Here is a 25,698-nt window from a genome sequence, read left to right as displayed (position 1 = left end):
CCTCAAACATTCTGGGGAAAAACTATCAGTATCAGAATCATTTTTTATAGGTGTTATCTTTTTTAGTATTTTATGGTCCTTGGGCTCATTCCTATAACATGGAAAATAGGAGCAAGAGAGGGCCAAACCTATTCCATTTAACTGGTTCATGTCTGATCTACCTCAGGATTTTTTTCCCCACACTATCATCTTATCCTTTTGATGTCTTTAACATCTACATGTCTACCTGTCTTAATGATAAATATAAACAGATCTCTTATCCTGCACCAACCTTACACCTTACACCTTAGCCTGTGCGATAATTGGATAGTGTGAGCTGAATTGAGCTGAAAAACCTCATCACTGAACTCTAGCTCACTCGATGTATTGCTTTGACTATGTCACCTGTTGCAAAGTGATCTAGATTTTGATGCCTGGAAAAGGAGACTCTACTGGATGGTTTTATTTAGTGTATTTAATGCAGTTCGGTTGCAAACACATTTACAGTGAACTTGTAATCCACTATTTCCTCACAATCACAAATAAAGAATCATCCCCATTTTTCTGAATTACAAACTGCCCTTGGGTGACGTGATCAGAAATCTGATTTTCAGAGACCTGGAGACATGAGAAGTATCAGGCAGAACCTGGGTCTGGAAGTGCTGCCTCAATTTCTGGCTGATTCTATTTTCACCAAGGAAGTTGGGGAACAGGAATCGGGACCAGAAGAATGACTCTCATACGATGGAAACCCAAACTCAATTCAGCCACTTGAAATTAGTCTTGAGTATTTTCAGACTAGGCACAAATGCTTGTGAAGATTGATTAAGAGACTGGGGGTTTTCATGTGGAGATGTGGGTATAGGGAATCTGGAAAATTCCTGGATTGGTACTGACAATGCAGCAGAAAGCATGTTGGATGGCATAATTTTTGTTCTATGGAGTTGGGTATGTATTTGAAATAGACTGCCAAGTCCATAAACAGTTTTGGAGGTGGCCACAGACTGTCAAATGCCAAAGTGGGATTGTTAAAAGGGATAATTAGCCTTAATTAAGAGGCCAGACTTCCATTATTTTGAGTAAGTGCACACCAGGGAAAACATTGCATGATTTTCTTTCTCTTGACTCTGTTTTGTCAATGGTACAGTATTTATTTACAAAAGATAGAGGTGTCAATTAGTTATAGTTTCTGATAACAGTGGTTTAAAGTCACGAATAACTTTTATTTAGCTTTTCCAATTATACAATTGATACACATTTCACAAACCAATTAACTCTACAGTAGGGTATAGAGGATATGAGGTAATACTAGGATGGGTAGAACAGCATGAAGCAATGAAGGGGCAATTGAAGCAGGAGAAAAAACACAATGGAATGAGAGTATTTGTGAGATCTTTTGAGGTTTTCTTTAAGAAGGTTCCCACATCTAGACAATGGTTCATAAAGTTCATCATCCCAGAGAGGAATTGAGGTCTCCAGACTTCATGAAAATTGCAGGAAAACTAGGAGATTCCCATCTCCACGATAGTGCAGGCCATAAGTGGGGCTGTTTACACCCTTCTCCCAACTGTGGTGAAAGGGTTAAAATTGTGTCCCAATACATGTGTGAATCTAACCGAAAATGGAAGGTGTCGCTTAGTCCCGTGTGAATCTTATTACACACCTTCCCGTGTGAATCTTCTTATCTGTATGTGACCAGAATGGAATGTGTTTTTCAGCCTTGCTCTGCTGTTCTCATGAATGTTTAGATCTCGAAAAGAGTATATCAGCTGGAAAAGTCTCCAGTTCGGTAGAGTCTGCTCCGGGGTTGCGTTTAACCGCCGAGCGTGGGTTGTTGGCAACCGCTCTACGAGAACTGACGGCTCCCAGTTCCGGTAACACGTAGAGTGAGTATAAACCAGACCCGTTGTAAGTACGAGACCTGGTTGTGGCGACGCTGCGGGGAATAAAACACTTATATTCTAGCAGACTCGCCTCTTGGCTGTTTGTTCTGTGTCAGACTACTTTCCTGCGAGCCTGGTCCTTGACCTTGAGAATTTTTTAAAACATTTTGGCGTAGTCGGCAGGATCAATCGCAATTGAGGAAAGATTTTGATACAGAATAATGTTTTGGAAAAAGGCTAAGAAACCAGAGGAACAAACTGTGGAGGTCCCGACCGTCCCGGGATGGCATGGACCGTGGCATGGCGTGGCAGTTTGTTTGAGAAATGGTGGGGGGCGACCGGAGAACTGGGAGGCCGAGGGCGTAGGAACCCCAGGGTCGCTGCTGTCCACCCTTGAGAGGATCCCAGTCCTGCCGAAGAACCCCTTGCCTGGGGTACAGCGGAGGATGTGGGCCTGTGCGGCGGCTTGTAGACAACAGTCAGACAAGCGCCAAAAAGCTGAAGCAGAATTAGCCCTCCTGAAACATGAGCAGGGACTCAGTTCGGGAGATGCCTCTATGTTGAGGCAGGAAATTATGAAGTTAAAAGCTGAATTGACAGCATTAACTGAACTAGCAGGACGAACTATTATGTATCTGTCTGCTAAGAAACGGAAAGAGAAAAGGAAGGTCCCTCGAACCCCGGACCCAGTACAAGTACGGGCGTTTGTAGCCCAGTTAAATAACGGGGATCGGTGGGATATCGATCATTGGGATGGGAACATTTGGGGAGATTCAGATGATCAGTACGAAGAGGACCTACCCGTACTCCAAGCTAAACCAGTGGTTAGGAGAAAGCAGGTTCAGAGACGTCTCCCAGTGCAACGGGAGGTAATGTTAGATGAGGAAGGAAACCCTATACGGAATGAACAAGGGGAGGCAATTATGCATGAATTACCGCGGGCTCAGCCTCCTGCAGAATTCTCTGAATTAACGGAAGATTTCACTACCGATGAGGTGCTGTTTATCACCCAGAAAACCCGACGTAATCCTGGGGAGCCGTTAGAGCTATGGCTAATTCGGCTCCTTGAGGAAGGGGGGCAACAAGTGCAGGTAGACTATCAGGATGCTCCCAAGTTTGGTGGATTAGCAAAGGATGCTGCCATAGACCTGGGGTACCGCAGACAAGCCAAGGATATGGTAATAGATCGCAGTATGGGGACCTTATTTGGGATGTATGCCAGGGCAGTGGCCGAACAGTATCCCTTCCCGTCCGATTGGCCCCCCTTGGAAGGAACTTGGACAACAATTAAGGAAGGGGTTCAGAGGCTAACCCGTTTGTGTGTGCGGGATGCCCTGTTGCTGGGAGTGCTGGACGAGGTAGATAACACAAATGTTAGTAGACAGACTAGAGACCACCTAGTGAAGACTGCCCCCCCCCATTATAAACCACTGTTATTAACCATAATGTTGAGTGGACGGGGAGAAACCCTAGGAGATGCCCGTAGTATGATGAGGGAGATGGGTGGTTTGGGGGATTGGGGACCCACAACCCGTGCTTCTCAGAGGGGCACGGAGGGGCGTCGCCCTGAGGCTCGGGCAGGGGGAAAAGTAAACCCTAATCAAGGAAGTAACCAAGGCCCCTCACGGCGTGCTTTGTGGCAAGCTTTGATACGGGCGCAGGTCCCAGCATCGGAGATTGATGGCCTACCTACACCGGAATTAAAAGACTTATGCAGACGAAAGGGACTGAAGGTGTCCCGGGTAGAGACGGAGTCCCGACCCACTATGGAAGACCTAGTGGAATTACTAACACAAAAATGTCAGACACGGGGTCCGGTTGTTAATGAGCCTCGAAGGGGTAGAACTTCCACTTCCCAGTGGTGGGAATCCTCGGAGGACGAGGAGGAGGAGGAGGTACGGCCTCCCCTCCGAGAGTGTTATAAAGTGGATAGGCGTGGCCGGAAACCTAGTAAGAAAGGCAAGAACAAAGAAGGGCGAGGCAAACGTCTTTACCCAGTGCTGTCTGGGGAAGATGAATGGGAGGAACAATAGGAATCGGGCCAAGCCCCAAGGGTTTGCCCACGAACGAGCCAATGGTCAGCAGACGACATTCGACCTCATGTATCATTGACTATCTATTGGCGCAAATCCGTCCAAACCGTTATGGCTCTAGTGGACACAGGGGCGGAGGCCACTTTAATCTATGGGACGCCCCATAAGTTTAAAGGAACCCCAGTCACGCTGGTTGGGCTGGGAGGTAATCTGATTGAAGGAAAAACAGTACAATTGCCCCTAAAGATAGGTACAATGCCCATTAAAACTTATTCAATTATCATTACACCAGTTAGAGAATGGATCCTGGGAATGGACATTCTGGCCGGTTTAACACTTCACCTCCAACAAGGGAAGTTTGAATTTGGAATCACGAAAATGGCTTTGCGCTGTAGGACGGTGTTAGTGGGAAAGGTTAAAATGGACCCCTTCCCCATCCCGATCGCCGATCGCGTAATAAGTCTTAAAGACAGTATAGGATTCCCGGCGGACATAAAGAAATATCCGCCACAATTAAGGATTATTTGGAAGCGGGAGTGCTTAGGACATGCACCACGGCGTGGAATAACCCCTTATGGCCCGTACATAAAGCCGATGGGTCATGGCGGATGACGGTAGATTATCGGCAACTAAACCGTCACACTCCGGCCTTGACGGCAGCGGTCCCGGATGCCGTCACTATTATAGGACGAATCCAACATCATCCAGGGGTGTGGTACGGAGTAATTGATTTGGCTAATGCCTTCTTCACAATTCCTATTCCCGAAGATAGGCAGGAACAGTTCGCATTCACTTGGGAGGGTAGACAATTCACGTTCACGCGATTGCCCCAAGGATATCTGCATAGCCCTACTATCTGCCATCGGATAGTTGCAGAACACTTGGCTGCCTTTAAAGTGCCTGACGAAGTGATGATCTCGCACTATATTGACGATATGATGATACAGGGGACAAGTCAGAAGCAGGTTCAGGAATTGCTGGACCAACTGGTTCAACATATGCGAGGATATGGGTGGGAGATCAACCCAGCCAAAATCCAGGGTCCCTCACAAACGGTAAAATTCTTAGGAATCGTGTGGAACAAGGGGGAAAGGGAAATCACTGCGAAAGCTAAAAATAAGATTCAGGTCTTTGCCGTCCCTCACACCCAGAAGGGCGTGCAGCAATTTATTGGGTTATTCGGATTCTGGAGACAGCATATTCCCCATTTAGGACAAATTTTAAAACCTTTGTATCGAGTTACGAGGAAAAAGGCAGCGTTCGAATGGACGGAGGTCCATCAAACTGCATTTGAAATGGCCAAGCAAGCGATACAGCAAGCTGTATCCTTGGGAAAGATACAGTCAGGACCTGTAGAACTGCAAGTCTCAGCACAGGGGGATTATGCCAATTGGAGCTTATGGCAAAAACAGGGAAGAACCCGTAAGCCATTGGGATTTTGGTCCCGAAAATTACCCCCGGCAGGGGAACGGTATACCCCCTTTGAGAAACAGTTATTAGCATGCTACTGGGGCTTGGTGGAAACCGAAGCCCTGACCATTGGACATGAAGTGATCATGAGAACAGCTATCCCTATTCTTCCGTGGGTACTTAGTGACCCCACTACCCACCGAATAGGAACTGCCCAAGAGAGCAGCATCATTAAATGGAAATGGTATGTGTCGGAGAGAGTGCGGACTGGACAGAAAGGAGTGTCAGTCCTACATGAGCAAGTGGCGGAGGCCCCTGAGGAAGGGGAAAAACGGTTTGAGGTGATTGAATACAAGGAATCACCCGTTAAGATGGGAAAACGGTATGATGAACTGACCCCGGATGAACAAGCCACGGCTTGGTTCGTAGATGGGTCAGCCCAATGGAAAGCGGGACAGCGTAGATGGAAAGCTGCCGCCTTTAACCCAAAACAAGGCACTACCCTAGAAGAATTAGGGGAGGGAAAAAGTAGTCAGTGGGCAGAATTAAAAGCAGTGCATATGGTAGTCATGCAAGCAGGGGTCATGGGAGTTTGTTTGTTCTCTGACTCGTGGTCAGTGGTTAACGGCATGACACAATGGATGCCAACTTGGCAGGCCAATCAGTGGATGATCCAGAATAGGGAAGTATGGGGTAAACAGTTATGGGAAGATATATGGGAGAAAGCTCAATACCTGGTCATATACATCACCCACGTAGATGCCCATACATCTCGAAATGATGTGGAAGCTCTACATAACCGATATGTGGATGGTATCGTCCGAACCATGATTGTGCAAAGGGGCACCTCAGTGGACCTAGCTAGATGGGCACATCTTAAGGCTGGGCACTGGGGAGTGCAAGGAACCTTGCAATGGGCTCGAGACCGAGGAATAGATCTTATGGTAGATGATGTTAAGACTGCAGTAAACCAGTGTGAGCAGTGTCAACATCAGCGGCAGGGAGTGCCCCAACACATGATGGGACATATCCATCGGGGGGATGGTCCGGGACAGAGCTGGCAAATGGACTTTGTGGGTCCCTTACCCTCCTCACAAGGATGTAACCACATATGTACAGCTGTGGACACTGTGTCTGGGGTTTTGGTAGCCCATCCCTGTCGTCACAACAATCAACAGGCTACCTTGCGATGTTTAGATTTGATTGAACAATTTTATGGATTGCCCATACAGGTCCAGAGTGACAATGGCTCCCATTTCACAGGAAGGGTGGTAAAGCAGTGGTGTCACGATAACCACGTGGAATGGGTTTATCATGTACCCTATCACCCACAAGCTGCGGGACTTATAGAACGAATGAATGGGCTTCTGAAGTCCTCACTACGAAAAGCAGGAGGTTGCAATGACTTAACAGGTTGGAAGAAGCAACTAATTCGGGTGGTGAAACAAATTAATAACCGCCCATTAGGAAATGGGGTAACACCCTTGAATAGGATGATACGAGTATGTGATACCCCAAAGACTCAGCCTATTAAAATGTGGAAATTCGCTGAGGAAGCTGATATTCCCGTAAGGGCCACGCCGGCTTCGGCTGGACTGGACCTACGAGCACTAACTGCCCAGACTTTGATCCAACAGAAACCTACGGTGATTAAGACCGGATTAGGATTGATTTGTCCCCCTGGAACCTATGGGCATATCCTCCCGCGGTCGGGACTGTCACTAAAGGGGATTGATGTGATGGCAGGCGTAATTGACGCGGACTACCAAGGGGAGTTGGGGGTGGTCCTGGTCAACATCACTGCTGAACCTTACGTGATACAGAAGGGGGACAGAATAGCGCAATTGGTCATTAAGCCATGTAACCTTACAACGGTGGAAGAGACGGGAGCTCCCGTTACGGTTACTGAGCGTGGGACGGGGGGATTTGGGTCTACTGACACTAAGGGGGCCAAGGTATGGGTGCGCCAGACGACCGGCCCCCCCCAGGCCGGCCGAAATCATAGCACAGGGGAAGGACAGTCTGGTCACCATTATGTACCCCGGGGACCCGACCTGGGCAAACGTCCCGGCGAACCAGTGCTACTTACGTGAGACCTAAATAATGTTGTAATTGCTATGCACCCGCAGGCTGGCCCTCCGCCTTGAACATGGGGTGGTCATGGGGATTGCGACTCCTATTGGCGATGTTCGCGATCGGATGGCCACTCCAGGGCATTGGTATCACGGCCTGGACGCTGGTACCGGTCGCCCGCCATGAGGTGCGGTGGGAGGCCAGTAGCCAGCGACGGACGCAGGACAATTTTACATGTGAACCCGGTCAGCAGTGCGTTGTTCTGACTCTCACCAGCGACTGTCAATTGTACACGTGTGCACAGTGCTACATGCGCCGGGATGGGGAAAAAATATGACATATCGTTCATACCGCCTAATTGCACCCTGGTGGTAAATGCCCAAGTCAAGACGTGTTTGTGGGACCGACGCACCCAGACATGCGGGACAACGGGGACTCATTGGAGCGTCACAGCTCGGGGGGAAGATCTGTGGCTGCGCAATGCCACCGATATTCGGAATCGTCATCGATTCATGTGGTTAATAATGGTACTGCCCTCGACGAACGCCCCGTCTGAGGCGTTATTAAACCCCACGCGGGGCGGGCCAGCACCGAAGAGGGGTGCCACGGGGGGCGTGCGGTCGCATCGAACACAGTTGGCCCCTATTATGTCAACTTGTCAACAGATGGCCCGGGCGGTACTGCACACTGATGTTCATTGGCGGGTACAGTTGCCCCTCATACCCGAGTGTCATACCAAGAGGCGGCGACGAGCGTGGTACGACACCCTGCTGGGAGGCGCAGGAACTGTTATGGGTATCTCGAATGCCATTGACTCTGAGGTAACCCGTACTAAATTATCTAACACGGGACAGGCCACCTCACAAGGACTACATACTATTGGAAGGTGGATGCCATCCGTAATGTTGACTCAAGGAGAGACAGCTGAAATAATGATACGATCTCTGCAATGGGAACTGGATGTCTGGGGTGCCACTCAGGAACTGTTTGAGAACATTACGGCTCAGTTAAATTGGACTGCCTGTCATATTCAAATGTTGCATGGTCAAATACAGAAAGAACGCTTTTTGCGTGTGGTAACATCCCCCAATGTACAAGCGTGGAGGGGAATATGGAATGTATCTGAGAAATTGTGGATGATAACCCATCCAGAACGAACATGGTGTAACGCAACTATGTGTAACGGATACTTTGTTACCATGAATGTAACCCACACTGTTACGGTCTGTCGATATTATGTATTACCAGTGATTACATCTTCTGGATATTATTTTCTGAAGACAAGGGGACAGTGGTTTAGCCCAGATACCAATATTACCTATGATCTGTCCGCTTGTGAACAGACTGATCAGGGGAAAACTTGCCTACTGATGGACAGGTATCGGGACCCTTGCTTGACTAAGGGAACGGCCCTGTGCGAATGGACTGTTGAAACTCCAAGGGACATGATGTGGCAGATTGGGCCACACACGCTCTGTGTGGCTACCAATAATCCACATCCTATGCTTCCCTCAGCACCGTTCTCGGGATGCCTCTCAAATGTCTATCAGTGGCACTGGCAGAATCAGACCTATCTGTTGACCACTTATAGCAGTGCTCGCCACTTTACCAAGGTGCAGTGGAAAGTGCTGATGAATCCTTGGAACATTTCCCTGGATCGGTTTAAGCGAGCATTGGACCGATCCGAGGAGCTTAAGCAGATATTACGAAAGCATCAAACCAATGTCACCAAGGTTACGGTGTCTACCTTTATACATGGACAGGAGGTAGTACATGCTGCCCGTGTAGTGGACGTGGAGTCAGCTCATCATTGGTGGGACATATTGAGTGGTATGTCCTCCACTGCGGGGACATTCCTGTTCCCACCCTTGTCGATCCTGGTAGCGGTCCTGGTGATTTTAACATGCTGTAATGTCCTGACTTGCTTGTATATTTGGCGTGTACGTAGGCGCTTGTTAGAAAGAATACATATGGGCATAATGTAACACATGTATTGGGCCAAGCAGTGGAATGTGGTGTGTCCCAATACATGTGTGCTCATAGTGTAACACATGTATTGGGCCAAGCAGTGGAATGTGGTGTAAAATTATGTCCCAATACATGTGTGAATCATAGTGTAACACATGTATTGGGCCAAGCAGTGGAATGTGGTGAAAGGGTTAAAATTGTGTCCCAATACATGTGTGAATCTAACCGAAAATGGAAGGTGTCGCTTAGTCCCGTGTGAATCTTATTACACACCTTCCCGTGTGAATCTTCTTATCTGTATGTGACCAGAATGGAATGTGTTTTTCAGCCTTGCTCTGCTGTTCACATGAATGTTTAGATCTCGAAAAGAGTATATCAGCTGGAAAAGTCTCCAGTTCGGTAGAGTCTGCTCCGGGGTTGCGTTTAACCGCCGAGCGTGGGTTGTTGGCAACCGCTCTACGAGAACTGACGGCTCCCAGTTCCGGTAACACGTAGAGTGAGTATAAACCAGACCCGTTGTAAGTACGAGACCTGGTTGTGGCGACGCTGCGGGGAATAAAACACTTATATTCTAGCAGACTCGCCTCTTGGCTGTTTGTTCTGTGTCAGACTACTTTCCTGCGAGCCTGGTCCTTGACCTTGAGAATTTTTTAAAACACCAACCTGATGAAATTTGGAAGGATAGGAATTCTGGAATTGGGTCTCATCTGCGTAAAGATCTGTGTAGTCTCTCAATTCTGCAAAAATCCAGCCTAAGGATTGAAGAACTGTAAATTTTAAAAATTGGATGAAGTGAACTAGGTCTGAGAATTGAAAAACCTATTATAGCAAATTCAGTATCTGTTTCTTCAAAATGCTAAGCGCTATCATCAGAGCATTCCTATTGCTTGATTGCTTTCCACAACCTATTGTCACCACAGTGGACCTGTAAACTGTTTGAATTTAAAGGTTATTGAAGAACTACCCGTCTTTAATAGTTATAAATACAAATGTTTATTTTTATACAGGATTAACTACATGGATGTTAAACACATTGAATGGACTTTTATGAATGATAATGGTTTTATTAAATAAAGTCTGTATTAAATAGTTATTACTTTATTTAATCTGAGCACAGTTTTGGAGGTTTGTCAATGGTGGATTCTGGGTGAGTTGGCATGGAAGGTATAAGGACAAAGGGTGATGGGTGGGGGAGTATAAATTGGCATAAATCGACATGGGAAGTGGATAGGGTATGAGGGGCAAGGATTAGAGCATCTAATGGTTCAGAAAATAAGTGGGATGAAGTTCCAGAGAATAAAGTATACCTTTTAAGTAGTCTGCCTTGGAACTCTGCACTGCTGTGGCTGCCACTGACCTGCATCAATGTGGAGGGAAAAAAACTCATCTTCTGGCTTGGGAGCCTACAACCACAGGGCTTCAACATTGAGTTTAACAGTTTCCAAATCTCCCCTCCCCCCAGATCCAACCCTCCGACTTGCCTCTGCCCTCTTGACCTGAACTACATGTCCATCTTTCTGCCCTTCCATCCGCTCCACACCTTCCACCGACCTATCACAATCACCTCCTACTTTCAGCCACCTATCACCATCCCAACTACCTTTCTCCCAGCCTCACCTCCCCATTTATTTCTCAGACCCCTTCCCCCCCACCCCCCTCCCCGTCCTGATGAAGGGTTAAGTCCGAAACGTCGACTCTCTCGCTCCTCAAATGCTGTCTGACCTGCTGTGCTTTTTCCAGTGCCACACTTTATCGACTCTGACTTCTCCAGTATCTGCAGTATTCACTATCTCCTAATGCCTCTGTTCCTCATGTTACTTGCCCCAAGCTTCCCTGGAATGAAGATCCTGTCAGCATTCCAACCCCTTCCCTAGCCTCCAACCACAACCACCTCCACGAGGGTGGCATGAACTTGGAAACTTCCCAGCTCTCTGAATGCACCCGAAACAAAATTCCAGGCCACAGCCCATGGCATGTTGTCAGCATACACAAATCTCCTTCACTATCACTATCCTTCTCAACAATGCAATGGTTTAAAATGATTGACATCTGGTAGTGGATGATTGCAAATTTTCTCAAATGTAAATTTAGCTAAATTGTTGCTTAGCTAGGTGGAAATCCTGTCATTTGATCTGATTTTTATTTTACTGTAGAGTCATAGAGACCTACTGGACAGGGAAAAGCCCTTTGGCCATCGAGTCTGTGCCAGTCAAAAAAAAACAACCTAAACCTAACTACTGAAATGCTCACTCTTGCCTCCGTAACCTATAGTCAAACCTAGAAGGTATTCCAAGCTGATCTCCCACATTCTAGCCTCTGTAAACTTGAGATTATTCAAAGTATTGCTGTCTCTGTCTTAATATGCAGAAATCTAGCTCTCAATCACCTCTGTGCTTGCTGACCTATTTTAGCTGTCAGTCAAGAAGGTCTTGATTTTATAATTCTTGTCTTTGTTTTCAAATCCTTCTGTGGCCTGTCTCTATAACCTCCTCCAAATCCATAACCTTATTCTAGTCTCTTGAGTGTTCATGATTTTAAACACTCCATCATTCATGATGCTCCTTCAGTTGTTAAACCCCCAAGCTCTGGAATACCCTACCTACAGCTCTCCACATGATGACCCCATTTATGAATTTTTTGAGCCTTTAACTGAGCTTTTGGTAATCTGTATAATGGCTGAGATTTTGTCAACAGTATGTCATTCCTGATATCATTACTGGAACTCTGGATGACTTCTTTTTCTTTTTTGGCCCTATCCCATATGATTATAATCAATATTAGAAGCACCAGTGTCTTGCACAGAAGGCACGTTCAATTTGGTGGTAAAGGAAGCTTTTCATTGGTAACCCTCTGTCAGCTGATAACTTTGCATCAATACGGCAACCTGTTGAAGTGTGTTGTGTTCAAAGAGGATGCCTGTTCATCACTGCCAGGACATTCCACTGATTAAGAGTATGATATTCTTTGAAAAAAATGTCTTATTGCCAAAACAGACCGATTCCATGCATATGAAAAAGGGGCAGCATGGTAGCTCAATGGTTAGTACTGCTGCCTCACAGTGTTAGGGACCTGGGTTCGATTCCAGCCTCAGGCCTGTTTGGACTTTGCACATTCTTCCCATATCTGCATGGGGTTTCCTCCAGGTGCTCTGGTTCTCTCCCACAGTCCAAAGACAGGCAGATAAGATGAATTCACCATGCTAATTTGGCCATAGTGTCCAGGGATGTGCAGGCTAGGTGGGAATTGCAGGGTTACAGAGATAAGAGAGAGGGGGTGGGTCTGGGTGGGATGTTTTTTGGAGGGTCGGTGTGGGCTGAATGGCCTTTTTGCACGTTGTAGGAATTCCATGATTCTATGACACACTTCAACTCCAGCCTCCTAGATTGCATTAACCCACTATAATCTGCCTACTATCGTAATTGGTCCATAGCATTTGCCATCTCTCCAGCCCTACACTCATTGATGGAATCTGGATAACAAGGACATTGACTTATTGACTTAGCTCTGCCTTCAACACCAAAATTATAACCTAACTCCTCTCCAAACTTTGAGACCCAGGACTCTGCCTCCCCGTCTTCAACTGGATCCTCAACTTCCTAATCTACAGATTGCAATCAGTAAGATTAGACAACACCTCCACAATCATCCTCAACACCAGTGCTCCACAAGACTATGTACTCGACCCCTCACTATATTCCTTATAAAGTCACAACCATGTGGCCAAATTCAGCTTTGACTCCATTTACAAGTTTGCTGATGACACCACCATAATGAGTCGGATCTCAAACAATGATGAGACAGAGTACAGGATGAGACACATGGTTTTGTGGCTGGTGTAAGGACGACAATCTCTCCCTCAACTTCAGGAAGCATAGTTGAGGATACATGCCAGTCTATATCAATGGTGTTGAAGTGGAGGTGGTCGAGAGCTTCAAGTTCCTATAAGTACCTGATCAGGTGTACCTTTCTGTGGGACGCTATGGAAGAGATTGCTGGGCCCTTGCTGAGATATTTGTATCATCGATTGCCACAGGCGAGGTGCCAGAAGACTGGAGGTTGGCTAACGTGCTACCACCTTCAAGAAAGATGGTAAGGAAAAGCCAGGGAACTTTAGACTGGTGAGCCTGACATTGGTGATGGGCAAGTTGTTGGTGGAAATCCTGAAAGACAGGATTTACATGTATTTGGAAAGGCAAGGACTGCTTAGGGATAGTCAACATGGGAAATCATGTCTCACAAACTTGACTGCGTTTTTTTTGAAGAAGTAACAGAGGAGGGCAGAGCAGTGGAGGTGATCTTTGTCCTCCAGTAAGGTGTTCGACAAAGTTCCTCATGGTAGACTGGTTAGCAAGGTTAGATCACATGGAATAGAGGGAGAACTAGCTATTTGGATACAGAACTGGATCAAGGGTGGTGGGGAGAGGGGTGGTAATGGTGGAAGGTTGTTTTTCAGAATGGAGGCCTGTGACTATTGGTGTGCCACAAGGATCAGCGCTGTCATTTTCGTCATATGAATGATTTGGATAAGCATATAGGAGGTATGGTTAGTAATTCTGCTGATGACATTAAAGTTGGAGGTGTAGTGGACAGTGAAGAAGGTTACCTTAGAATACAACGGGATCTTGATCAGATGAGCCAATGGGCCGAGGAGTGGCAGATGGAGTTTAATTTAGGTATGTGAGGTGTTAAATTTTGTAAAGGCAAATCAGGGCTGGACTTATAAACTTAATGGAAAGGTCCTGGTGAGTGTTGCTGAACAAAGAGACCTTGAAGTGCAGATTCATAGTTCCATAAAAGTGGAGTGACAGGTGGATAGGATAGAGAAGAAGGCATTGGTATGCTTGCCTTTATTGGTCAGTGCATTGAGTATAGGAGTTGGGATGTCATGTTGCAGCTGTACAGGACATTGGCTAGGCCACTATTCGAATACTGCATGCTACTCTAGGCTCCCTGCTCTAGGAAGGATGTTGTGAAACTTGAAATGGTTCAGCAATAACTTATAAGGAGGTTACTAGAGTTGGAGGATTTCAACCAAAGGAAAACGCTGAGTAGACTTGGGCTATTTTTCCTTTAGCATTGGAGGCTGAGGGGTGACCTTATAGAGGTGTGGATAGGGTAAATAGACAAGATCTTTTCCCTGGGGTGGGGGAGTCCAAAACTAGAGGACATATGTTTAAAAAGGGGCAATATTTTCACGCAGAGGGTGGTGAGTGTATGGAATGAGCTGCTAGAGAAGTGGTGAAGGCTAGTACAATTACAACATTTAAAATGCATCTGGATGGGTATCTGAGTAGGAAGGGTTTAGAGGGATATGAGCCAAATGCTAACAAATGAACTAGATTTATTTAGGATATCTGGTCAGCATGGATGAGTTTCTGTGCTGTATATCTCTATGATTCTAAGTAAATATCACCAACAATCTATCCTGGGCAATCAATGTCAATACTGCAGTCAAGAAAGCACACCAACACCTCTACTTCCTCAGAAGGCTATGGAAATTTGGCAAGTTTACAATGACCCTTAACATTTTTTATTGATGCAACATAGAAAGTGTCCTATCCAGATGCATCATGGCAATTGCTCTACCCAAGACCGCAAGAAATTACAGAATTGTGAACATAGCCCAGTTCATCATGAAAACCAGCCTTCCTTCTATTGACTCCATGTATACTTCCCACTGCATCAGCTAAGCAGCCAATATAATCAAATACCCCTCCCGCACTTATATTTTCTTCCAATCTCTTCCATTGGGCGGAAGATACAAAAGTTTGAAAACACGTACCAACAGATTCAAGTACAGCTTCTTCTCTGCTGTAATCAGACTCATGAATGGACCTCTCATATTATTAGAGTTGATATTTCTCTGCATCTTCTCTATAGCTGTTCCACCAAATTCTGCAATCTGTTCTATTACCCTGATGTACTTATGTAAGGTATGATTTATCTGGTTAACATGCAAAACAATACTTTTCACTGTATGTCAGTAAACGTGACAATAATAAATCAAATCAAATCAAATCAAATCAAATATGAGACAACCAGGTGAGACTTGCACAGAATGCTTCCACCTTAGCTGGTGATGTTGGGGTTGCACCTTGACATCATGGCAGTAAAAGAAAATTGAAAGGAAGTATGAATGTTTTTAAAACATCATTTAAAAAATAATTTATTTGTAAACTTGAATTTGTAACATTGTGGAGATTTCTATATTGTTTTATTTAAAGGTCAATGAAAAGACATGGGATTTTTTTTTAAAAACAGGCAATTCTTGGAAACCACATGGTTCCAGACATTGCTGGTCTCATTGGTTGAACTCACTTCAGGGAAAATAATCTTGTTTCTTCTACAATTGAGAGGGTGCTCATTCTGTTTGGAAATGTTGTTTGGAATTTCAGCTGGGAAGAAACCTATTGAATGATAGAAGCTTCGCAGCTCAGTTCTCCTGTTTCTGGAAGAATCCTTGTAGTGGATCCACAATGGTACCTATAGCTTTGATCCAAATGCTCTCAATGAAGAATCCCTAAATAGCACCTGAAAACTTTCCAAGTGACAACTGAACGTGTTTGTTTACTTCCAATCTTGGCGCACCAGAATATCAGACTGACAGCCACATGAACATCTCAAAGCTTACACTTGTGTTGCCTTGAGGAGTTCAAACTTATTAGCCAAACTTTTTTAAAGTGAATTTCTTCAAACATACCATGTTTTTCCTTTAGTCTGATGTGTGTTGTTATTTAGAGAGTAAATATTTATATTTCGAAAACCAATCTTGTATCCTTGTGGAATCAAATTTTGTTTTACAATAATCCATAATTTTCTATTTGTTAAGGAAACCAGATTGATGGATCTACATCTAATATAAAGATAGCAAATGATTAGCCATATCAGGAACGATACACGATGATGGGTCCTGATGATTGAGAATAAACACACAACAGGTTTCAGTTTCAATCATTTGCCTCTCTTTGTGATAAAATAGATTTCTCCTCACCCATCATTCTGAAAAATCCAGCCTGTACCCAAAACGTCTGCAGGGTACACTGTTTACTGCAGATATGTACAATGCCAGTCATTTGTAAAGACCACGTTTTTAACATTATGTGTTTATTTTTGGACTGAGGACCAAATGGGAAAATATATACTACTTTAAACCAAGAAAACTAGAGAAGAAGATGTAGTTTTAAACAAGTGACTGACACTCATTGTAACTTGTATTTATGTTGCTGCTTGGTTCAAGCAGTGGGGGAAGACGCTGGAGATTCATGTGCACTGTGGGTTTTGTCCAGAGACAGGTTATTGATTGGTTTTTCAATCAGGACTAGTTGTGTGAACCAGGAGTCGTCAGCATGACATCATGGCTATTGCTTGGCTCCTGGGCAGTTGGACAGCCAGTACACAAACAATATAGAGGCAGAAAGTCTCCAGACCCTGAAAACACAGCACCACTCTCTCTCCTTGCAGGGAAGTAACAACGGATTGAACAAGGCTAGATAGTCTCATTCACCATTTGCCTATAAGCTGCTATTGAGAGTTACTGAAAGACTGAACAACCACACTGTGCCTGCAGTAAAGAAGTGAAAAGACTTGGAAAGAAGTCTGGAGACCAAAAGGACTTGGAAGAAGTAAGAGAACACCTCATTGAATCCTGTGGATCAATGCTATTGGACTGTGCTCCTTTAATTTTTTTTTCTCCACTCATAACATCTATTTTTTTCTATTTGTCTATGTCAATCTGCTTGTGTGTTGGGGTTTAAAATCCATCGAACTCAGCATCCTAACCTGCAATCTTCTTCCTGACCTCTCCGCCCCCACCCCAGTCTGACCTATCACCCTCACCTTGACCTCTTTCCACATCGCATTTCCAACGCCCCTCCCTAAGTCCCTCCTCCCTACCTTTTATCTTAGCCTGCTGGACACACTTTCCTCATTCCTGAAGAAGGGCTTATGCCCGAAACGTCGATTCTCCTGTTCCCTGGATGCTGCCTGACCTGCTGCGCTTTTCCAGCAACACATTTTCAGCTCTGATCTCCAGCATCTGCAGACCTCACTTTCTCCTTTAAGAAGGTATGCCAGTTAATAATTCATATTTTGCTTGCCTGTGATTAAAACTTTATATTTGTAATGAATAGTTTCTAGTTAAATATAGAAACCCAACACACTTTCCAAAGTGAGTTTTGACACAAAAATCCACAAGAAAGATCTGTTGAATTTCATGATTTCTTATTTAAATGTCCCAAATGGTCATTCACAGCTAATATTCTGTCCAGACAAGCAGACTAATTTTTAGCTTTGTGGCGTTTCACATGTATGGACAGGTAATGGTCACCCGACCTCTCAACTCCAACTTGTTTCAAACAAATTGCTTATTCTCTATTCAATGCTGGAGGGTGTCATTGCACTCAAAATGTTAACTTTATCTCTTCACAGATACTGGCAAACCTGCTGACTTTCTCCAGCAATCTAACCCTGTCATTTATGACCCTGTCAACTTATGCTGCAATATCTGCAAATTGTTGGAAGGGTCATGAACAATGCTTTCAAGTGACAATTATTCAGCAATAACCTGCTGAAAAGGAGTTATCTTGCATAAAGGAAAATAGTTGTAATTGTTGGAGATCATTCATCTCACTCCCAGGAAATTACTGCAGGAATTTCTCAGGCTTGCACGCTAGGCCCAACCATCTTCAGCTACTTTTTCAATGACCTTCCCTTCATCGTAAGGTCACAAAGTGGGGCAGTTCACTGATGATTGCACAATATTCAGCACAATATGTGACCCCATATGCATTAAGACCTACACAACATTCAGGCCAACAAATGGCATGTAACATGTACATCACACAGGTGCCAGGGAAAACCTTGTCTTCAACAAGCAAGAATCTAACCATCTGCTTTGGTATTATATAGCATTGTTATTACTGAAGCTCCACTACCAACATCCTAGAGTTGGCCACTGACCAGAAACAGAACTGGAACAGCAATGTCAATACACAGATTGCAAGTGATGGCCAGAGGCTGGGAATTATTTGGGATGTTACTCACCTTTTGTCACTCCGATGCCTATCCACCATCTACAAGTTGGAAGTGAAGAGGGTGAAGGAATGCTCTCCAGTCGCACTCAAGAAGCTTGGCATTATCTAGGAGATAGCAGACCAGGCAGACTGACATCTCATTCACTATTTTCAACATTCACTTTGCTGCCAGAGAGCATCACTGGTGAATATAGCAATTTACCAAAGGTCCTTTGACAGAACCTTCAAACCCATGACACTATCACCTTGAAGGACAACAGCAACAGATGTATGTAAACACCACCATTTTCCCGTCCACACCGCACCATTCTGATTTGGAACTACTTCATAATTCCTTCCATATCACTGGGTTAAAACTCTGGAATTCCCTTCCTAGTAGTACTGTGGGTGTATCTACATCCCAAAGATTGCAGTGGAGTTTAATTCGGATAAATGCGAGGTGCTGCATTTTGGGAAAGCAAATCTTAGCAGGACTTATACACTTAATGGTAAGATCCTAGGGAGTGTTGCTGAACAAAGAGACCTTGGAGTGCAGGTTCATAGCTCCTTGAAAGTGGAGTCACAGGTAGATAGGATAGTGAAGAAAGCGTTTGGTATGCTTTCCTTTATTGGTCAGAGTATTGAGTACAGGAGTTGGGAGGTCATGTTGTGGCTGTACAGGACATTGGTTAGGCCACTGTTGGAATATTGCACGCAATTCTGGTCTCCTTCCTATTGGAAAGATGTTGTGAAACTTGAAAGGGTTCGGAAAAGATTTACAAGGATGTTGCCAGGGTTGGAGGATTTGAGCTATAGGGAGAGGCTGAACAGGCTGGGGCTGTTTTCCCTGGAGCGTCGGAGGCTGAGGGGTGACCTTATAGAGGTTTACAAAACTATGAGGGGCATGGATAGTGTAAATAGGCAAAGTCTTTTCCCTGGGACCGAGGAATCCAGGACTAGAGGGCATAGGTTTAGGGTGAGAGGGGAAAGATATAAAAGAGACGTACGGGGCAACTTTTTCACACAGAGGGTGGTACGTGTATAGAATGAGCTGCCAAAGTAAGTGGTGGAGGCTGGTAAAATTGCAACATTTAAGAGGCATTTGGATGGACATATGAATAGGAAGGGTTTGGAGAGATATGGGCCGGGTGCTGGCAGGTGGGACTAGATTGGGTTGGGGTATCTGGTCGGCATGGATGGGTTGGACCGAAGGGTCTGTTTCCATGCTGTACATCTCTATGACTTCATAAGAAGGTAGCTCACCACCACTTTTGCTGGACAATTAGGGATTGGCATTAATTGTTGGTCTAGCCAACGATGTCCACATCATATGAATAAATAAATTGCCCATGCTTGACATGCTGCACATACACTGCTGACTTTATTCTTACATCTCAAAATCTCCCACCCTGTCTAAACGTTGGTTCGACCATGATGTTTCCTGCCATTGTGGGCTTCATAAATTCCCAATATCTCTCTTTGTAGGTCAATAGGCATAACTTAATGTAGATGGTCTGTTTGCAGGGGTGAGGAAACTGCTTGATTGAGTGGGAGAGTGAATGGTGGGGACCTCTTTGCTGTCCAAAATCCAACTGAGATCTTTAAATATCCACTTAAGGGTACATTCCACTGATATTCAACCAGTGAGGGTGGCGAAACCCCAAATGTTTTCCAGCAGCCTATTGGGAGGAAGTCACTTGTTACAGGCACTCAGTGCCCAATAATAGGTTTCCTGTCCTGAAACTGGCCTCTTGGAAGCCACTGTCCAGTCCTTGCTTCCAACCGCCATTCCTCTACCTTGCCAAAACATCCTTTCCACAATCCTTTTCCTGCTCACAATTGCACTTATCTAGGAAAACATAATTGATCTTTCTCGTTAACCTGAATGTAGAATCATCAGTGGCCACCATTCCCAGTTCAGTTCCCCATACTGAAAAGTTGTTGGTATCTGATTGGCCATCAGCTCTCAAGGACAGGTTTTCAGTTCGACTGGAGTCTTGTTCATGTGAAAGGCCCAATACTATCTGGGTAATTACCTGATGGTCTGATATTTGCTTCAATTAGTTCTTCCTCATCATCATCATTAAATTCCACCCATTAATAGAAAGCTCACTATTTATTACATTTCTGAGTTTTGTGTTAATTGGAAACTTGTGCTCTGTATACTCAAATGCTATTCATTAATATATATCAAAGAATGTAGTGGGCCTAATTCTGTTCGCTTTCCCTCCAGTTTATACGTACATACATATGAAAATATAAATTAGGAGTAGAAGTAGGCCACTCAGGCACTTCAGCCTGCTTTACCACTGAATATGATCATGGCTTATTTGACAACTCCACATTACCACTTACCCTGAACAATTTTTCATTTCTTTGGTTATCAAAAACCTATCTACTTCAAAATATTAAAAGATTTTGCTTTCACTACCTTCAGAAGAGTTCCAAAGATTCACAACCCTCTGTCAGGAAATGTTTTTTCCTCATCTTTCCATTTAGCATCCAACCCTTTGTTTTAAACGGTAATCCCAATTCACAAGAGGAAACATGGTTTTTACATCTACCATGTCAAGACTCCTCAGGATCTTTTATACTTCAGTCAAATTGCCTCAAAATTTCAGTGAATATAAGCCTAGTTGTTCTATAAAAGGGATTATTAGTTTAATAAACCTTGTCTGAACCGCTTCCAACACATTTCCATCCTTTTGTAAATAAGAAGACCATTATTGTACACAGTATTCCAGAACTGATCTTATGTATGCCCTACATAACTGAAACATAATCTATCTATTATTATATTCCATTCACCTCACTAACTGTAACATTCTATTAGATAATCTAACTACTTGCTGTGCCTGCATGCAAACTTCTGGGATTCATGCATTACGATGCTTCTGCATCTCAAAGCGCTGCAGTTTCTCACTATTTAGCTAATATGCTTTTCATTCTTCCTGTCAAATGGAGAAATTCACCTTTTTCCACATTCCACTTCATTGTCAGATCATTTCCCACTTGCTCAAGGGAGGAAAATAATTGGCAAGAAATGTAAATACAAACAGCAAAAGGGTCTCTGAATATATAAGAGAATAGATTAAGTAAATGTAGGGTAGACAAGCAGGAGGTTGGAAGAACACAACTAGCCTGGCAGTATCAGCTGGTGGAGAATTCGACGTTTCGGGTATAATCCTTCTTGAGGAATAGGGGTGGGGGTAGGGGAGCTGCAGGTAAAGGGGGAGGGGAGAAGGGTATGGGTGGGGATTGGAGCAGAGTGGTGAGGTAGTGTTAGGTGAATACAAGTATTGGGTACGACCTGGTTGGTTGCTAAGAGGAATGAATCTGGTGGTAGCTGGAGGGAAGAGTCGGTTGAAGGGATGAAAGGGATGAGGCTGTCCTGGAAAGGGAGTTGGGGATGAATGGGAAGGTTATTTGAAATTTGAGAACTCAATGTTGAGTTCTCCAGGATGGAGGCTGCCCAGGCGAAAGATGAGGTGTTGTTCCTCCAATTTGCAGTTTGATTCATTGTGGCAGTAGAGGACATGTCGAAGAGGGAGTGGGAGGGAGAATTGAAATGGGTGGTGACTGGAAGGTCAGGCTGGCCCTTATGGGACCGACTAAGATGCTCGACAAAATGTGCCCTTACATTTGGTCTCACCAATGTAAAGAAGACAACATCGGGAGCACCAGATACAGTAAACTAGGTTGAAGGAGAGGCAGCTGAACCTCTGTCTCACCTGGAAGGACTGTTTGGGAGGTGAGGTTGTAGAGGAGGTGTCAGGGAGGACAGGGTTTGGTGGGGAGGGTGGCATGAACTAAGGAGTGGTGAAGGGAATTGTCCTTATGGATGGCAGAGAGCAATGGGGAGGGGAACATATTCTTGGTGGGAGGTTTAGTTAGAGTGGGCCATGGAAGGGACATTGTCAAAAGGGAGGTAGATGTGGCGTCAGAGAGCTGGCATTCAACCTCTGCTATATAGAGGTCCTTCCTCCAGATTACCAGTACCCCCACCAGTGGGTTTGATGATAAAATGAGGATTGCTGTGAAGTAAATGAAGTGCTGCACGGTCAGATGGGGTGAGGCTGGAGTGGGTGAGGGGTGTGGAGAAATCGAAGTGACTGATGTCACATCGGCAGTCAGCAATAAAGAGTTCCAGGCCAGGTCAGAGGCTGGGAGATGGTGTCCAAGTGGAAGAGGAAGATTGAAGGTGGGAGAAGATGTCCTTGGAGAGTGGTTTGGAATCTTTGTCAAAGAAGACAAGAAGGCGGCAGAAGAAGAGCTCTACGTCGTGGCGGGCATGGAACTCGTTGAGGTGGGGTTGGAGGGGCATAAACATGAGTCCTTTGCTGAGGACAGACTGTTCTGTCCTCAGGGGTGGATGTTGAATACGTGGAATGGCTCAGGGGTGGGGTATTGGGGGGGGTGTCTTGAGGAGGCTAAAGGAGGAAGGATGGATAGGCGATGTGTGGGGGGGAGTAGTTGTGGGAAGGAAAGGGTTGATGGGCTGGGGAGGGAATGTGGGAGCTTGGAGGATGCAACTGGGGAAATAATAACAGGAAATGGCAATTACTTCAAATCAATATTTTACACCAGTCTTCAAGGTGGAGGATATAAATACCCCAAAGATAAAAGATATCTGGAGTCAATTATAAAGGATGAAATTATGACATATCTGGATAGCAGTAACAGGAGAGGTCAGAGTCAGCATGGATTTTTCCAGCAACACATTTTCAACTGATCTCCAGCATCTGCAGACCTCACTTTCTCCTCCTTTATGAAGGGGAAATCATGCTTGACTAATCTTCTGGAATTTTTTGAGGATGTACTCTGAAGATGGACAAGGGAGATCCAGCGGATGTAGTGTACCTGGACTTTCAGAAAGCCTTTGATAAAGTCCCACATAGGAGGTTAGTGAGCAAAATTAGGGTGCATGGTATTGGGGGCAAAGTACTGACTTGGATTGAAAATTGATTGGCTGACAGGAAACAAAGAGTAGTGATAAATAGCTCCCTTTCGGAATGGCAGGCGGTGACCAGTGGGGTACCGGAGGGATCAGTGCTGGGACCGCAGCTTTTTACAATATATATTAATGATATAGAAGATGGTATTAATAGTAACATTAGCAAATTTGCTGATGATACAAAGCTGGGTGGCAGGGTGAAATGTGAGGAGGAGGTTAGGAGATTACAGGGTAACCTGGACAGTTTAGGTGAGTGGACAGATGCATGGCAGATGCAGTTTAATGTGGATAAATGTATGGTTATCCACTTTGGTGGCAAGAACAGGAAGGCAGATTACTACTTAAATGGAGTCAAGTTAGGTAAAGGGGCAGTACAGAGAGATCTGGGTGTTCTTGTACACCAGTCAACGAAGGCAAGCATGCAGGTACAGCAGGTAGTGAAGAAAGTTAATAGCATGGTGGCCTCCATAACAAGAGGGATTGAATATAGAAGCAAAGAGGTTCTTCTGCAACTGTACAGGGCCCTGGTGAGACCGCACCTGGAATATTGTGTGCAGTTCTGGTCTCCAGATTTGAGGAAAGACATTCTGGCTATTGAGGGAGTGCAGCGTAGGTTCACAAGGTCAATTCCTGGAATGGCGGGACTGCCTTACGCTGAAAGACTGGAGCGACTGGGCTTGTATACCTTTGAGTTTAGAAGACTGAGACGTGATCTGATTGAGACATATAAGGTTATTAAAGGATTGGACACTCTGGAGGCAGGAAACATGTTTCCGCTGATGGGTGAGTCCCAAACCAGAGGACACAGCTTAAAAATAAGGGGTAGGCCATTTAGGACAGAGATGAGGTGTGTGGAATGCTCTGCCCCAGAAGGCTGTGGAGGCCCAGTCTCTGGATTAGTTTAAGAAAGAGTTGGATAGAGCTCTCAAGGATAGTGGAATCAAGGGTTATGGAAATAAGGCAGGAACAGGATACTGATTGAGGATGATCAGCCATGATCATAATGAATGGTAGTGCAGGCTCGAAGGGCAGAATAGCCTACTGCTGCACCTATTGTCTATTAATAAGGTGCTGACAAGAAGAAAGACCTTACAACGGTCTCTGCCATGAGCGACAAACCATTTGACAAACAAATAGGAATAAACGCAAACGAGTCACCAGGACTCAATGTCATGCATCCAAGGATTTTAAAGGAAGTGGCTGCAGAGACAATGGAGGCATTTAAGAATTCACTGGATTTCGGGAGGATTCCAATTTATTGGAAAACTGCTTATATTTGTGTTCAAGAAGCAAGAGAAAGTAGAAGTCTGTAAGCAGTTAGTTCAATAATTCTAGAGTCTATTGTGAAGGAAGAAATAGCAGGACCTTTAGAAAAGCTTAAGACAAACAAAACAAACATGGTCTTATGAAAGGGAAATAATGTTTGACAAATTTGCCAGAGTTCTTTGAGGATGTAACAAGCAGATTTTCAAGAGGAACCAGCATATGTAGTGAATATAGATTTCCAGAAGGCGTGAGATCAGCTGCCATACAAAAGGTTATTGCATAAAATGGGAGTTCACGTATGGGGGTAATGTTATTAGCTTATATTGAGTGTTGGTTAACACACAAAAGACAGAGTTTTGGGATTAATGATCTTTTTCAAGTTGGATATACGTAACTAGTGAAGTATAAATTGTACGGCCACAATTACTATCTATATTAATGACTTGGAAATTGAGGCAAAGTGTGACACATTCAATTTTGTTGATGATGCAATAATAGGAAGGGCATGCTTTATGACAGCATAAGGAATCTTCAAGGGAATTGTGACGATGCTGTCACTTTAAGAAGATTATTTTGTCTTTTTTCTGAAGAGAGGTTGTAAAGACAGAGGAACCGAAAAGTCTAGGTTTAAGAGGCCTTTGGGTTTTGTTTTAAAAACAGCTTAACAATGACATGGGAGTGGCCAGTTCTCCTAATTCAGGTTAGTTTTTTTTAACTGCAGCAGTCACAAAATGTGTAAGTCCAGAAGAGGGGCAAGCTTCAGTAAAGGATTCCTCTTACTTTCTCTGAAATCTCTCACTGGATGTTGTTCCACCTGCCTGTATGAATCTGCATTTGAATTTACCTTTTTGCCAAGGGGTCTGTTTATAGGATGCTACAGTATTGGCTCCGTTAAGTTTTCCAGTAGTTAAATTATTCTAAATTCTGTTTTCTTTTGTTCATGTTTCAACACTAGTGTTTAAATAAATTCAGTTTTGCTGAAAGCCAAGTGGTTTGGCAAGTTGCATCACACCTGGAACATCCACTTCACATCTGCCTTTAAAATAAGAAAAAGTTAGGTCTGGGCTACCTTCTTGGAATATTTTGAGGGGGTCTGGCCTGGTCTATATTCGGGATATAGA

The 25,698-nt window shown here is 44.6% G+C and overlaps 1 protein-coding gene across 1 annotated transcript in view; it reads right to left on the bottom strand.

The window, feature by feature from the left end:
- nudt6 (nudix (nucleoside diphosphate linked moiety X)-type motif 6) overlaps positions 1-25,698 on the bottom strand; it is a 141,848-nt gene that overhangs the window by 4,266 nt on the left and 111,884 nt on the right. The gene's annotated exons all lie outside the window — the stretch shown is intronic.

Source organism: Chiloscyllium plagiosum, unplaced genomic scaffold (genome assembly GCF_037043375.1).
Source record: "Chiloscyllium plagiosum isolate Xiang-an unplaced genomic scaffold, Cpla_swu_hap1 HiC_scaffold_36, whole genome shotgun sequence".
Classification (NCBI taxonomy): domain Eukaryota; kingdom Metazoa; phylum Chordata; class Chondrichthyes; order Orectolobiformes; family Hemiscylliidae; genus Chiloscyllium; species Chiloscyllium plagiosum.
The sequence above is the reverse complement of the archived record's forward strand: the minus strand, read 5'-3'. Positions and strand labels throughout refer to the sequence as shown.